At 38.9% G+C, this 17,385-nt stretch overlaps 1 protein-coding gene across 1 annotated transcript in view; it reads left to right on the plus strand.

Moving 5' to 3' along the window:
• CRYL1 (crystallin lambda 1) overlaps positions 1 to 17,385 on the plus strand; it is a 146,253-nt gene that overhangs the window by 12,785 nt on the left and 116,083 nt on the right. The window lies entirely within an intron of this gene.

Here is a 17,385-nt window from a genome sequence, read left to right on the forward strand (position 1 = left end):
ATTATTTTATGAGAAAACAGGTCTATGAATGGTCAGTAACCTGCTCAAAGACACAGTAAGACAAGATTCAAGCTCTGGTTCATCTGACCTGTTAAGTGTGGATCTGAGTATCTTTGGCAGCCATCTATACTATTTGTTTTATAGAGATTCTGCAAACATTACTTTTAATGTAATGTTTAATATATATAATATATACAAAAGAATAGATCATTTATGCTAGTTTATGAAGATATAATGAAATGAGCTTTCATGAAGCTACTGTCCATCTTGAGATCTAGAATATTGTCAAAACCCCCTATACACCTTTTGAAACCAATTTCCTGTCTTCCTACCAGAACTAACTGATATTCTTTATGTTGTATCTACCTTTGCTGTACCTTAGAGAAATTTTACTATTCATATGTATCTAAATAATATATGGTTTAGTTTTGCTTGTTTTTGTGCTTTATAAAATTTTTTTTGAGATTCATCTGTGTTTATTTCTATATAATTTTCTTGTGTGTGACTTCGCTATTATTTACATATATGTTATCCTTCTGATGAACAAGAAGCTGTTTCCATTTGGGGGCTATTGTAAACAGTGTTGCCATTTGTGTCATTGCATATGTCTCCTGATGTGTTAAGTACAAGAATATCTACAAGATACATATCCAAGACTGAGACTCCTGGATCTGTTTTTCCTTCTGGGGTTCTGATTATATGTCTATTGAACCAACTCATTCTAGCTTTCATATCTTTTAACCTCTGTTATATTTTCTGTCTCCCTGTCCTGTTGGAATATATTTTGGATGCATTCTTTAGGTTTTCTTCCAGTTCACGAATTCTAATTTTACCTATGTCTAATCTGTTATTTAAGCGATCCACTGAATTTATTTCAATAATTAAATCTTCACTTTAATAATTATGCTTCTTTTCCAAATATACTTATTCATTTTGAGTAGTTTCTCATTGTTTGCTCATTCTTTATGGTTGGCAGTATTTGTGGTTGGTGGATTTGGAGCATAGAGATGTCAGGTCAGTGACCAGCCTGGTGTTGGAGGAGAGCACAACTTCTGATCAAGTCAGGTGTGAAGCCAGCTGCACCTGCACTCTAGACCAGGGGCTGGCTTACTCTCTGTAAAGGCCAAATGGGAAATATTTTAGGCTTTTCAGGTCAGAAAGTCTTTACAGCAGCCTCTCCTTGTAGAGTGAAGCAGCCACAGACAATATGTGAACAAATGGACCTGCCTGTTTTTCAATGAAACTTCATAAATTGACATTGAACTTTGGAGTTTGTATAATTTTCACATGTCACAAAGTATTATTATTATTCTGTGTTTTTTTTAACCATTTAAAAATGTAAAAGCCATTTTCATCTTACAGGCCATATGAAAACAGGTGGTGGAGAGCAGCTTTGACCAATGGGTACAGTTTGCTGATTTCTACTATCCAGACATCCTACTTCTGTTGCTATTTCATCTTTTATTTTGTTAAGCCAATTCTACTTTGTCAGAACCAAGAGAAAACTCTAAGATTCCTAATTGAAAAGTTTTTTGTTCTATTTCTTTGGATGTTTATATTTTAGGCCTCAGTTTTTAGATATATCATTTTAGTGTGTTACTCCCTTTCAGGCATCAGGGAATTATGTGTGGAAAGTTTGAGTAGGGTTTTTAATTTTTTAAATTAAAAAAATTAAAAAATATATTTGTTTGTTGGGGCATCTGGGTGGCTCAGTTGGTTCAGAGTCCAAGCCTTGGTTTTAACTTGGGTCATGAGATTGAGACCTGCTTCAGGCTCTGCACCCAGTGGGGAGTCTGCTTGGGATTCTTTCTCCCTCTGCCCCTGCTCCCTGCTTATGTGCTCTCTCTCTCTCTCTCAAATAAATAAATAAATAAATAAATAAATAAATAAATAAATAAACAAATCTTTAAAAAATGTATTTGTCTGTTTATTGTTAAGGCCAGATAACAGACTTTCCTGTTATCCTACTGCTTTCCTTAGTTAAGAGCTAATATTTCATAATACAATTGGTACCCAATTAGATTTAACTTTTAGATGTCTGTAAGAGTTTTGAACCAAAAACCCCCAATTTATTGCTATTAGCAGCTTTATTAAAGAAAAACAAATCTACTGAATTCTTATGTATCTAAGATTTAAGAAGTACACACAGATCTTTCCTTTATAGCAGTAGCTTTTTTTTTTTTTTTTTTTTTTTTTTTTGTGATTCATCCACACATATGCTGAGTTAACTTAAATATGTAGAACTGGTTATACTTCTTTGGCAGGAAGTAGAGATCTTAAGGTATCCTGTGACTGACTATATCTCTCTTCTCAAATTATTGCTAGCAAATAGCAGCAGGAAAATAAAGTTGAGTCGTATTGTGTTGCCCTCCCAGGGAGGACTACATTTTGGGTTGTCATTTAAGTAAAGCCACCTGCTTCCCTTTCTTAAGTCACAGGATTTTCAGATGTTCCATTCCTGTACACAGAGACCACGTTAAGAGGATTGAGTCCAAACCTTATTTTTGTAAATATGTTGGTCAGTAAGAAGAGTTCTGAGTTTTAAATTGTTTTCAGTCAGGAAAGAATTATTGCTACTGCTTTCAGTAAGTAAACTGTGTCACCTTGCAGATCAACAGTAACTATTAGCTCAGGTCAACAACATTGGGTGATTGGCTGTAGTCCTTAGATGTTTAGAAACAAAAACTAAACAGTCCCTGATCATGTGTTAGGCATGAGGTATACGGAGAACCAACTTTATCCTTTTTGTCAAGAAGTATAAACAATGTCTCTTCTCTTTTTTTTTTTTTTTTAAGATTTTATTTATTCACGAGAGACACAGAGAGAGAGGCAGAGACATAGGCAGAGAGAGAAGCAGGCTTCCTGGGGGGGAGCCCGATGTGGCACTCGATCTCAGGACCCTGGGTTCACCACCTGAGCCAAAGGCAGATGCTCAACCACTGAGCCACCCAGGTGCTCCAACAGTGTATCTTCTTGATTGGGTTGAACTGACTGATGGGTCAAAATAGTTTGTGCCCACCAAGCAGCCTTTTAGGACACTGGTTTGTGGTCTTCTTTCATCACAACAGGTTTGAGCCCAGTAAGGAGACTATATTATAGTCTGACTACTTCTGTTGAAATGGTGTGTGATCTCTGTACTAGCCATTATGGCCACAGAAAGAGGCAGCATGCACATCTCTTGTCTCCAGAAATAAGCACTAGCTCAATAATTGTTTTAACTGAGTCATGGGAGCCTTTTCTAGAGTTTCAAAAAGTAATTTTTTTTGCCATATTTTTCATAGACTTTTCCCCTGCCATCTGTTCCACCCTTGCAGTTTGGCTCACTTCCCAAATTCAAATCCTTCTGAACATTTATGTTGGAAAATACTTCTGCATGAAAATTCTACTTATGTTAGACCTATTAAACACTAATCTTGAGTAGAAATGGTACAACTTGTTTCTGAAATTGTAAAAATGAACTTAAGCTGGGTGAAGTTGATTTTTAAAAATATTACATTAAAAGATTAGAGAAATTATCACAACTGATACCATGCCAAGAGATCATAGGGAATTAAAAAAAATAAAAAAGGTGTCATCTAAAAGTAATCCTTTTTTAACAGAGCAGTAAAATGAGAAACTTAATACTTAACATATTTAAATCTCAAATAGAAGGGTAGCTTGACCTTGGAAAACCTTATTAGCAGGTGCTTTACAATTTGGTTTTTGTTTTCCATTATATGTCCGATGCTTGGCATGTGTTAGGTCTCAAGAATTTGAGACTATAAATGCATTGAAAGAAGAAAAAAATCAAGTAAAAGTTATAATACAGACTCATAGATCAGGACACGACTTCATGGGTTTTGGATCCAGTGTAATTTCCACGTAGTGACAGGGCCATTCTAGCCATCACTGGACCAGGGCCACCTGCTGTGACTCAGTGACTGCCTCCATTCTAAGGCAGAGAACAAACCACCTTGTTTCAAAGGAGTCCCAATCCAAAATTATGGTATTTTGGTAAACTTACTCTTTTCAGTTTCTCTAGTGCCATATTTTTACCACCTGTAGATGATCATTCTTGTATGCAAATCGTCCCAAGCCAAATCAGCTTTCTAAATAGGTTAGGATTTAATAAACCTCCAGAAGTGATCCCTGGAACCAGGTAGCTGCCCTGTACTCCTGTCTCCTGAGTGACTGAACTCCTTGTCCCTGGACTCGGGCATTTCCAGGCCCTGGGCTTCTGGAGGGTGTTTTTAAGTTCCTACCCAGACCTAGACCTCTGCACTTGCTTAAGTATCTTGTATTCAATTAACAATTTTAGTATATGTGCTGCCAAAGTGCACACTTGAATTCAATTTCAATCTGGATTCCTTTTGGATTGATCTGGTTTGAAAGGGGCATTTATTAGTTTTCTCATATATCTTTGGCTAGATGAGCTGAGTGTAATAGGTCACAAAATGGCTACAAATTGCATGAATCCTGTCTGCACATCTCTTTGCAGTATGACTTTGCTTCTCTCACTGCCTGACTCTGGGCTTGTCCACGGACTTGCGGACTTGCGGACTTGCATTGGTCAGTGGGGCTGATAGCAAATGTGATGCAGGCAGAGGCATGGAAAGCACCTGTGCATTGAGAGTGTACTCTTGCTTGCTGTTGCGAACCCTTCCCGCCATCCTTCATCCTGTCAACCAGTTCAGTCTGACCACCCAGAGATATGTGGCCCAGCTGTCAGCCAGCAATAGCCAATACCACCAGCACCAACTGCTAGATAGATAAGTGAAGCCATAGTCAACCAACAGCCTTTAGCTAACAGGCCATATGACTGCAGCCTCATGTGTGAGCCCAGCTGAGTGCAGCCAAATTGACTAATTGACTAATTCCCAGAATTATGACAATAGATTGGTATTGGTACTAATTGGTACTAATATACCGAACTTTGGTTGGGTTCCTGTGGTTAGGTAGGTATCCTTTGCTGATTATAGGTTCTGAGGGTTTCTGGTTTTGTTTTGTTTTGTTTTGTTTTGTTTTGTTTTTTTTTTAAATCTTTTTTTTTTTTTTTTTTTATTTATGATATTCACAGAGAGAGAGAGAGAGAGAGGCAGAGACACAGGCAGAGGGAGAAGCAGGCTCCATGCACTGGGAGCCTGATGTGGGATTCGATCCTGGGTCTCCAGGATCGCGCCCTGGGCCAAAGGCAGGCGCCAAACCGCTGCGCCACCCAGGGATCCCTGTTTTGTTTTTTAATTTCTTTTTAAAGATCTTATTTATTTGAGAGGGGGCAGTAGAGAACATAAGTGGAGGGGGGAGTTGAAGGAGTAGAGTGAAGAGGAGATGTAAACTCCCCGCTGAGCAGGGAGTTCTACATGGGGCTTGATCCAGGACCCCAGGATCATGACCTAAGCTGAAGGCACTTAACCAACTGAACCGCCCAGATGCCTCCCATTTTGTCTTTCTACAGCTGTCCTCTAGTAGGAGAATTCCTTTTCTGTAGGAAGTGTTGCAGAGCTAAAGATTCCAATCCCTGTCTTAAGGGAACATACCATACATGAACTTTTACTGGGATACAGCATGCCCATTGTTTACCTATGCCTGTTTTCACTACAACAAGTAGTTGCAACAGAGACCAAATGACTGTATTACAAAGCCTAAAATATTCACTATCTCCCTACCCCCACCCAGGGAAATAGAGCAGCAGTGTCTGAGTGATAATTAACATGCCATGACATTTCAGGAGAAGTTGAGCAGACCTAGCAAAATTGGTAGCAAATGCTTTATTATAAGGTGAAATTCAAACATAGATTGTGTAGATAAAACTCCAAGGCTGGGGAAAATGTAGTTAGGTAGAAAAAATTTTTTATATCTATATATTGGCACTACATGGTTAGAAAATAGTAGAAAATTTGCTATAGTTACCAAAAATGTAAGTAATCTAGGTATAAATATAAGAAGAATGTATAACACATTCATGATAACATTTAAAAAATTTTATTCAATGACAGGAAATAAAACTTAAATAAATGGAAAGACATATACCCTATTCATGAGCAGGAACTTGTCTTTGGTGGTTTAATTGAAGCTCCCCTAGAAGTGGGGTACAGGGAATGGATTCATTAAACCTAACTACACAGAAAAGTTCAGAAGGGATCTGAGGTCCTAATGCCAAAAGTTCACACCAACGGGCTGTGGGTTCAGCCAGGTCATTCAACTTGACTTATCTATGTGTTCACAGATCATGCTGTCACTTGGCTGTCATTAGGGCAGTTCAAATGATTGCTTCATTCCAATTATTTATTTTTCTTCCCAAACAGAAATAGTGTGGCTTTATCTAATAAATAAAAGTTATATATGCTAATTGTGTACATTCAGAAAATTGGGAGAAATTGGAATACCTGGATTGTCTTTGAGTGGTGGCAATAAGAGTGACTGTTGTTGGACATTTTGAGGATATATGCTTATATCATGATCCCACATGCTTCTGTGCATGGGAACATGCACATATTAACAGTGAAAGTAGGGCTATGAAGGCTTATATGGTATTAGGGTGTGGACTCAAGAATGGTATGAATTCTGCTTTGTCTGGTCATTGTCTCTCCTTGAGGTTTCCAACAGTGACAAACAAATGAAAGTACAGGTATTAACTGGGCCAAGGCTTGATACGCATGTGTAAACTTTGGTGAAATCAACAGACTGGACACATTCACAGGCCCTCTGCTCCCCAGAGTATCTCCCCACCCCCTAAGACCCAATGTCACCATCAGCCTAAGGGAAGAGCATTTCTGAGTGCCCTGGTGAGGAGGGGAGATGCAGGGGCAGTGATGGCGGGGACCAGTGGGGCAGTCAGATTCCCACTCTCCTGTGGGGCAAATGAGAAAGTTCTCTTTCTTTCCATAGTACATTTAAACTTATATACTCTACTGAGAGATTTTCAGATTCAGGTGACTTGAAAAACACTGCTGTCAAGCAAAAGAAGTCTGGGGCCACTCTAATAGAAACTTTTGTATTCTATCTTTTATCCCCACTTCAAAAACATTAGGAATGATTTTTAGGATCCGCCCAATATCCCACTAGGGGAGATGGGCTGCATTGTCGGACATCTATTCACCCACTTTCCTACTGTAGTAACTAAATTCAGGATTTTTGTGGAGCTTCAACTTAATCTGCCCATCTGTAGTTAGAGGGGTCCCTGGTGGCACTCGGGAAGTCCCACATGGGCCTCTGCCAGGGCAGCGGGGCCAGGTTAAGGGACTGGAAACAGCAAGACCATCTCTAGGTATTTGTGTCTGCATGTCTCCTTTCTTTGACTCTTCAGTTTGTCCAGAAGAGAATCTGCTAGTGTCCATCTAGCATTGTTATTGCTCATCAATTGAAAGTGCCTGGAGGGGTGTGTGTGTGTGTGTGTGTGTGTGTAGGGGGGGTGGTTCTTTTTCTTTTCTTTCTTTTTTTTTTTAAAGATTATTTATTTATTTATTTGAGATATATATATCACATGAGCAGGGAGCAGGGGCAGAGGGAGAGGGAGAAGCAGGCTCCCGGGGAGCAGGGAGCCTGACACGGGGCCCCATCCAGGACCCTGGGATCATGACCTGAGCCAAAGGCAGATGCTCAACCAAGTGAGCCACTCAGGGGCCCCAAGGAGGGGTGTTTCTAAAGTATATATAATTTATCTTAACTCCTTGTTTTCCATAGCAGAGTGTCTCCACTTCTAATGTGTCTTGTATGATCTAGGAGTGAGGAGGGGAGGAGATTCATTAGCTCTCAGGGCATTCCGACTTCCAATACTGGGCTCCTGCTTCTAACTTGTGCCATCTGGCACATCTGGTGTCTGCAGATTCTGGCCTTTGCTGGGTCTCTTGGGATACTTGCTTCTCACTGGCATTCCTTTCCCCACACTTAAATCTCAGCTTTCTTTACCCTGTCAAGTCATTTACTGTACCACTTTTCCATTATTTTCCACCTCCCCCCAAATTAGATCTTATGTCCATTATATCTTCTCCCGATGTCTTTGATCTTGTAGGCCTATATATATGTACACACACACACACACACACACACACACACACACACACACATTAAAAGATTCCTTTAGTTTGATTCCATTGAGGTTTTTGGAGGGGCAGAGATAAATGTATGTGTTTTATCCAACGTATGTAGTTAGAAGCCCGAAGACTAGGTTATCACATTCATCAACTGGAATGACACTAGCTAAAATGGTTTTCTACTCATTCTACAAAATCTACAAGTGGTTTAGTCCCTTAATTTATTTCTGAATTCTAGTTCCTATGGAGTTTTGTTCTTTGTTGTTTACCTTTCAGAAGAGTCAAGTTCAAACAAAACATAAGTAACCACTCCTTTAAAAAGAAAATATATTGTTTTTATCTCTAATTATGGTAAAAGAAAGTAACATAACATTTACCTTTTTTTTAAAAAAAGATTTTATTATATTTATTTGAGAGAGAGAGCCAGTGAGAGAGAGCACAAGTAGGGGGAGGGGCAGGCAGTGGAGCAGACTCCCCACCGAGCAGGGAGCCCAACCCTGGATCTATCCCAGGACCCCAGGATCATGACCTGAGCTGAAGAAAGATGCTTCACCAACTGAGCCACCCAGGCACTCCCAAATTTCTTTTTTAAAAACCATTTTAATTGTACAGTTCAGGAGTGTTAAGTACATTCACATTGTTGTGCAACAGATCTCCAGAACTTTTCATCTCTCAGAGAGAAACTATACCCATTAAACAACACCTCCCCATTTCCCCTCCTCCCAGGCTCTGGCAACCACTATTATAGTTTCTTTTCCTGTGAATTTGGATACTTTAGATACCTCACATAAGTGGACTCCTGTAATATTGGTGTTCTTATGACTGGTTTATTTCACTTAGCATTATGTCCTTAGGATTCATCCATACTATAGCATCTGAAAGGATTTCTTTCTTTTTAAAGGCTGAATAATATTCCATTGTATGGATAGAATACATTTTTTTATCCCTTCATCCATTGCTGAACATTTGAGTTGCTTCTACCTGTTAGCTATTGTGAATAATGCTGCTATGAGCATTGATGTACAAATATATCTTTAAGTCCCTACGTTGATTTCTTCTGAATATATATCCAGAAGTGGGATTGCTGGGTCATATGGTAATTCCATTTTTAATTTTTTGATCAACCACTACACTGTTTTCCATAGTAGCTGCATGTCACAGTCCCAATGATAGTATACAAGGGTTCCGATTTCTCTATCGTCTTTATCTTTTTAAATTGCTCCTTTTAATAAAACTTCAAAAACAGAGATATGAAAAAATTAAAACTACCCATATTTTGCCCTACCGTGAAAATTGTTAACATTTCCTTTTCTCCAATTTTAAATGAAAGTTCATGGAAGCTGACATGGAAATATTTTGACTTCTAGTGCTAGGCTGTCCTCTAGAGGTAGAACTGGTATGCTGCAGCCACTTACTAATGAGCTTTGAATGAAGTGCGTTCGTTAACTATTAAATAAGTGTAAGCTGCAACATTCTGGCTTGAGGCTGCTGACAACCCCACTCAGAGCCCTTCCTTTTTCAGATGTTTATTGTTAAGTTTTCCAAAATACACTATGAGAAATATTGGAACTAGTCTACCTGGGACAAAACATTGCCAAATGTCTAGTTTTGATGTATGGACATAGTTACTGAGCTTGAAGAGAACATGAGGGATTGTCTGAGTATGTCTGAAAGCTCCTCCAACCGTTTCATCTGGTTTTCTTTTGGGATCCCTGCACAACAGGGTTCTGGAGTTTGTAACCATGGAGTGGTCAGTGGGTTCATGTGTGGCCAGGTCTCTCCCCTCATGCCTGTGTCTTTTCCAGGGGCAGAAAGGGCTTCGAGGCCAAAATGCTTATATAGATTTTTTACCCTGAGTCTAATCTGCATGAGGCCATTGGTGTGGTTATTCTGGCTACTATCTTCTGTCTCCTTTTCCTTCCTCTCTCCAGAGGGACAGTCCCTGGGATGTCTATAAAACAGTAGCTCATCAAAGAAACAAGAGCCTCTTTATTTGATCTAATCTGACTCACTGGAAGAAAGGCTGAAAGTTTGCTTTGGCTTACTGAAGCTTAAAGCAGGTGCTTTTAAAGCACATTAGCTACTCAAACATAATTCTCTAAAGGATGAAATGGGTAATCATTATGTTTTCAGGCTTTGGCATTTAAAAACCGTGTCTCAGTAGAAAATAGTTGTGTGAGGTTGGTGGCTAAAAGAACTTTAATGGTTTGCTTATTTAAAAACTGACAAGAAGCACATATGTTAAGATTGATTGTTATTAGTTCTCAGTAGAAACATGGGGATGTTTATTATACTTTCTACTTTTTTTTAACTTTTAAAAATAAGTTAATGAAAACAAAGCCTTTCCAGAAAAGGAACAAGGCACCATATCTCTGTAACAGTAAATATATTTTATTGAACAGAAATGATTTTTTTGTTTGGTAGCTATAAGCAGTTCTTCAGAGATATGAACATTTTTATTCTGGTTATATTTATGGGCAGCATAGTTGACATTTACCAGTGTTATTGGTCCCTAGGCTTAGCCATTGCTGCAGGTCTAATTTATATAAATCATATAGTTTAAAAATAGGCAGTTTAGATACGTTATAATTTTCTTCAGCCAATAATTCCATCTAATTTCTGAACAAAGTAGATGCTAGGCCCTTTTGGGTTGAAGTACCCAGATTACATCTGTCAGTGGGGATTTATTGTGACGCTCTGATCAGGGAAGCAAGGGATACTGGGAGCTACCCCTGGAGCTATATCACTGTTGCAGAAATGGGACATTGTTCAGGTGACACCAAGCTTCTGATAGTCAGACAACAGCTCTGGTAGCATTTATTTATTTATTTATTTATTTATTTATTTATTTATTTATTTATTTATGTAGCTTTTAGAAGAGTTCTGGGGAGGACTCTTTCATAGCAGGTCCTTGGCTGAGATCCTGCCTTTCTAAAGCCCACCATTGCAATGACTCTACCACTGGGGTATGTCTATGGTTCCACCTACCCTTGACCACCCCACTTTGAGGATCTTCATTTCAAACTGCCCATAAGGGATGAGCTGATTGATGGGCCATGTACCATATGGCACAGGCTCCTAGTCAGCTGAACTCTGGAGAGCCAGGCTGTAGGGCAGCCTGGCACACCTGTTGGTAATGACCTACTGGAAGGAGTTGGTGGTTTTGCTAGGTACCCCAGGGCTCCCCAGATGGAAAGCAGGAGCCCTGTAGTCTGAGTTCAGACTCAGCAGGCTAGGACTTTGGCATTAGCAGTATTCATGAGAGAGGGAGTAGATGCAAACTCTTCTCTATTTTCTCCAGCAAGTTGACTGCCTTGAATATACAGATTTTTAGCAAATAAACTGTGTCAATTAGTCCTATAAATAAGTCCCACCAGAAGGATTTTTTTTTTTTTTTGAATGAGAGAGCTATCATGTTTTAGTAGGAAGAGGAAGGAAGAGGAAGCAGTTCCTATACAAGGTGTTTAAGGGAAGGAGTCAGAAGACTGGTTTCCATCCCACACACAGCTAACACTTTATGTCTTTGAATGAGTCTGTAACCAGTTTGGGCCTTGATTTCTGAAGCATCAGAGTAAATAGGTAGATTAAATAAAATACAGAAACATTCTTTATGTTTTGATGCATTTCAGAAATATATATATATATTAAGATTTTATTTATTTATTCATGAGAGAGAAAGAAAGAGAGAGAGAGAGAGAGAGAAAGAGGCAGAGACACAGGCAGAAAGAGAAGCAGGCTCCATGCAGGGAGCCCGATGTGGGACTCGATCGTGGGACTCTAGGATCATGCCCTGGGCTGAAGGCAGGCACTTAACCGCTGAGCCACCCAGGCATTCCTATATGTTTGTTTTTAAGGCTAAGTTTATTGAATTCATATTGGTGTAGGTATTATTTATATTTGTAAATATATGACACAAATATATTTATATATGTAAATATTATTATATAACACAATAATATATATAAAAATCTATCATCTATCTATCTATCTATCTATATGTATTTTTTCAAGTGGGCAAAACTGGGAAACAGAAGAGTAAGGCCATAGCAGTGGTAACTCTAAGAACCAGTATTGCTATATGCATGAACAAGAACCATGATGTAATCAATTAGCAATTGTATGTTATCAATTTATATGCATAGTAGAGATCATATTCACATTGAATAAAATATTACTGAAATGGATATGGTCAGTATTTCTCTCTCTTTTTAAAAATTTTTATTCATTTGAGAGAGAGAGAGAGACCACAAGTGGGGGAAGAACTGAGGGAGAGAGAAGCAGACTCCCCGCTGAGGAGGGAGACCTCCTTGAGGCTTGATTCCAGGACCCTAGGATCATGACCTGAGCTGAGGGCAGATACTTAACCAACTGAGCCACCCAGGAGTCCCAGTATTTCTCTTTTCTCATGAAATATAAAATGCACATAATAGCTAAGAATATTAGTTTTTGTTTATTCATGAGAAACAGGTGGGGGAGAGTCAGAGACAGGATGGAAGCAGACTCCTCGCTGAGCAGGGAGCCTGATCAGGACCCTAGGATCATGACCTGAGCCAAAGGCAGATGCTTAACCAACTGAGCCACCCAGACGCCCCAGAATATTAGATTTTAAAGAAACAGTCTAGAGTTTAGTTTCTGGCAATATGGCAAAGTACGTATCCTGAAAACCCTTTCCACTTCAAAATACTTAACAATACTGAGTAAATGTATAGTTTATAATGCATAGCTGGGCTGGCAAGAAAGTGATGGAAATGCTGAGAGGCCAAATTAGGAAGCACACATCCCAAGAGATGTGGGAAAGTCACAACTGCTCTAAGATACTTGCCAATCTTGCTTTAGTTCTAACAGAAATCCTTAGTTTGTGCAGGATGGGAGATCAAATTGGAGACCCACAAATGAAGCTAGTATCTAGAGGGTGACATTGTTGGTGAAAGGAGTGTTAGGAAAAAATAGCTAATCTATACACGGGGGCTGTCTGTTTGGCCTTGGTTCTTGGATGGGAGAAAGAATTTCTCTGAGAATTTATAACCACAAACAGGCTCCCTAAGAGTTTTGGAACCCACATTCATATTACTTGTGTGGTCTCAAAAACTCCAATCCAAGAATTCAGATTGGTCCCTTGGTTAGTAGTACCTGCAGTACCTGCCAGAAGCAAAACACATATCATCTCCAGAATCATGTACCTTAAACCAAAGGCTCAAAGAATTCCCACAGACAGATTTCAGTGAACATCTGCTCCCAACTAAAAATCTCCAAACATGTGAGAGACAAGGTTTTATGAGCATAGTAAACTAGAGGCCAGATGTGAAGATACTATTTAGCATGGAATTCAGGAGATAAAGAGAGAATGTGGAAAAGTAGTTAAGAAATATGGAGGATACAGAGAAGATGTCTAACATGTCTCATTAGAGGTCTGAAAGATTTAGACAGAATAGGGAAGAACAATTTATGAAGATATAATGATTGAGACCTCATTTGAGTTGAAGACAGGAATCCTCATATTCTGGAAGAACCAAGTGTCCTAAGCAGGAGAAAGAAAAAGGCTATCTATATCTACATCCCAGGTGTAGATGTGATGTATCTTCCCTATTTATACATCACAGGGAAACTATGAAACACCAAGGGACATAAGAAAAGTATTAAAAGTAGTCAGACAAAGACAGACTACCTATAAAAGAATGACAAATTGACAACAAACTTTTCAACAGATAGAGGAATTCAGAATATGGTGGAAAAATATCTGCAGGGTACAAAGAGTCAAACATAACCTAATCATCTGATTTGAGGCAGCTTTAATAGATAGAAGTCCTCTCTGTTCTGTAAGCACAATTTTGAACAGTCATTTTACAGAATTCTACATACATTATGTATTCTATTTGCTCTAAAAGTTTTTGTTTTTGTTTTTGTTTTTTTAAAGTAAGTGTGATAGGCAAAACAATGACTTCCCCAAAGATGTCTATGTCCTAATCCCTGGAACCTGAGAATATGTTACCTTACATGGCAACAGATCATATGTGATTAAGTTGAGAATATGAAAGATTATCCAGATTGGCTCAATGTAATCACAAGGGTCATTATCAGGGAAACAGAGTCAGGAGAGCCAAAGAAGGAGGTGTGATGAGCAGGGGTTGAATGGTGAGCTTGCAGGCTGTGAAATAGGAAAGGATCATGAAGCCAAGGAAAGTGGTGATGGGGGAGCACTAGGAGCTAGAAAAGGCAAGGAGCAGTTTGGCTTCTAGAGCCTCCAGAAGGAATGCTGCCTTGCTAATAATTCTATGTTAGTGTATGGAGATTTCTGATCCCTGGAAACGTAATATAATACATTTGTATTGTTTAAGCCACTAAGCTTGTAATAATTTGTTACAAAAGCAACAAGAAACAAATACAATAGCTTTATTGAGATAGAATTTATGTAACATACATTTCACTCTTGAAGTATGTAGTAAATGGTTTTTAGTACATATATAGAGTTATGTAACCGAAAACTTTCAGAAGATGGATCAAAAGCATGAAATGAAAATTAAATGATCTTGGATCACATGGTGCTTTCCTCACTGGTTATTTGAATGAGGAATGCAGCCTGTGTTCAGGAGGGTTGGGGGGATACTACTGGTGCATAATCACAGGAACCTCTAGGACAAGTCAACTTTCACTTTTCCTTCTTATCTTAGTAGGGTAACTTTTTCTGGTAACTCTTTTTACTGTATTCTCATGATGGTGTTTAAAATACCTACTTTCTGCCATTTAAGTCATTTTAGCTTATCACGTGTATCAAACTTAAAAATCGTCAGTTTTTAATCTGTTGCTAAGACACCGTACAGTATACAAACTAATACAAACTTCTTGATGAACTGGCTAAGAAACAGACCCTGTTTTGTATATTTTCAGTAACTTTATAAACTTCTACTTCAAGGAATGTGTTATATGTAAAAATATTTTTCAAATGCTTGCCCATTGGGGGTGGTGATCAGCTCCCAATACTGAGTTCCTTGTTCCAACGAGGAACTTCTGCATGTGTATCCTTAGGATCCTCCAAAATCAGGTCACCATTTTCTGGCCCAATTTTAAGGTAGATTTTTTTTTTAGCTAATATATTACTGATCTTCCGAATTATCTATTTGACAACAGATTCTCCTTCTCCTTTAAAAAAATTCGGGTTCGGTTTCCATGTGTAATGATGACCTGCAGTGGTGTTTTCACGTTTGCCGACTCAGAAGCAGGAAAGATTTTGAACTGCCTGATTAGTTGACTCATTATTTTTGCCGTGAAGCTTCTTTTGGTTAAGTGTAATAATCTGCATTTCAGCATATCTTTGCTTTGTTTTGCAGTGACAGTAGGAAGAAAGTTTCTGTTCCCCAACTTGTAGCTAAAAGAAAATACAAGATGCATAGCTTTAAGAAAGAGAAAAAACAAAAACAAAACAGCAAAAGCTCAGCCCCTAACATCTGGAGCTGGTCCAGCATTCACAGCTAGGCAGGCCATGGCATTCTCCTGTTGGACATAAGCAGTCTCAAGAATACTCACCTCAGACGAAGTCACTCTTAGACCGTGACAGAATGACACAAAGCAAGACCACATTTTGACTTTGTCTAAGCATGCACAAAAATGAGATCACTGTGCAACCCACAATACTGAGCAGCCTTCTCTTGGCTAAAATGAATGACTGTTACCTCTTTGCCCATTATAGTTTTATCTTCAGTCTAGTCTGTCCTTCAAACATTTATGCTTATTGAGACAATCTTCAAATTGTCTTTGCTTTCTACATCATCTAATCCAGTGAACTGAGATCCTCAGATCCTCTTCCAAGTCACCCAGTCAAAGTTCAGATCCTGCTATATGTTCTCTCTGACACTTTCTTACTGACCCCCCCAGAGGTCCCTCTGATGTGCATTCTCCCTCAGTGCAGTGAGTAACAAAACCAACTCATTTCACTGTAGGTGTGTTCCTACACAGTCTTTGGCTGAAGGCATCAACAGCTTAAAGATCAAAACCATGAACGTGAAATGATGTAAAAATTATTTGACTCAATGGCAAAAATTCACAAATTTTTTGAAAGCATACATTTTGCTTCTTAGGCAACTTCATGTGTGTTTGTCTATGTACTCTTTCTTGTTTATTTAATAGGTAGTGAATTATAAGAAGGACTGACTATGTAATTTGTGAGGCCGAGTGCAAATGAAAGTGTAGGGCCCTTTGCTCGATATTCATTAAGAATTTTGATACTATGACAGCAGAGCATTAAACCCAGTGAAGGCACTTCTGAGCACAGGTCTCAGTGACTGCACGGGTCACACCCCATGAAGCCCCCAGTCCTGATTATGAGGTACCTTCTTTCAACCCTGTCCCCCAGGGATGAACAGAGTGGGTGAAGAACTACTACTTTTTAATCTTACTTCATTGGCTTTGCCTCATCTCTTCAAAAAATAAAAAGAAAAAATTTAATTGTGGTAAAATACACACAGCATCCAATTTATTGTCTTAATTTTTAAGCATAGAGTTTAGTGATATTAAGTTCATTCTCATTGTCGTATAACCGTCTATCTCCATAAGATCATCATACAAAACCGAAACTCTGTACCCATTAAACTACAGTTACCCCCACTCCAGCCCTGGCAGCCACCATTCTGCTTCCTGCCTCTATGAATGTGACTATTCTAGGTACTTCATATAAGTGGAATCATACAGTATTTGTCTCTCGTGACTGGCTTATTTCACTTGGTGTCATGTCCTCAGGGTCCATCCATGCTGTAGCATGTGACAGAATTTCCTTCGTTTTTTTTTTTTTTAAGATTTTTAATTTATTTATCTGACAGAGAGAGAGAGAGAGACAGAGACAGAGAGAATGAGTGGTGGTGGGGAGGAACGGAAGAGGGAGAAGCAGGTTCCCTGCTGAGGAGGGAGCCTGATGTTGGGCTCAATCCCAGGACCCTGGGATTATGACCTGTGCCTAAGGCAGACGCTTAACTGACTGAACCAACAGGCACCCTGATTTCCTGCATTTTTAAGGCTGAATTCTATTGTATTGAGTTCCATTGTATGTATGTGCCATATTTGTTTTCATCCACATATGGACTTTTGGGTTGATTCCGTCTTTTCGCTCTTGTCAACAATGCTACTATGAACATGACAGATATCTCTTTGAGTACCTGCTTTCATTTTGAGGGGAAGGGGTATTAGCAGAATTATATTTGCTGGATCATAAGGTAGTTAGTTCTCTTTTAGACTTTTTGAGAAACCATCAAACTGCCACAGTGGTTTCCCCTTTTACACTTCCATCAACACTGTACATCCTCAGTAACTCTTGGTTTATTTTCTATTTTTTTTTAATCCTAGTGGGCGTAAAGGAGGGTATATCATTGTGTTTTTTTTTGTTGTT

Source organism: Canis lupus, chromosome 25 (genome assembly GCF_003254725.2).
Source record: "Canis lupus dingo isolate Sandy chromosome 25, ASM325472v2, whole genome shotgun sequence".
Lineage (NCBI taxonomy): Eukaryota > Metazoa > Chordata > Mammalia > Carnivora > Canidae > Canis > Canis lupus.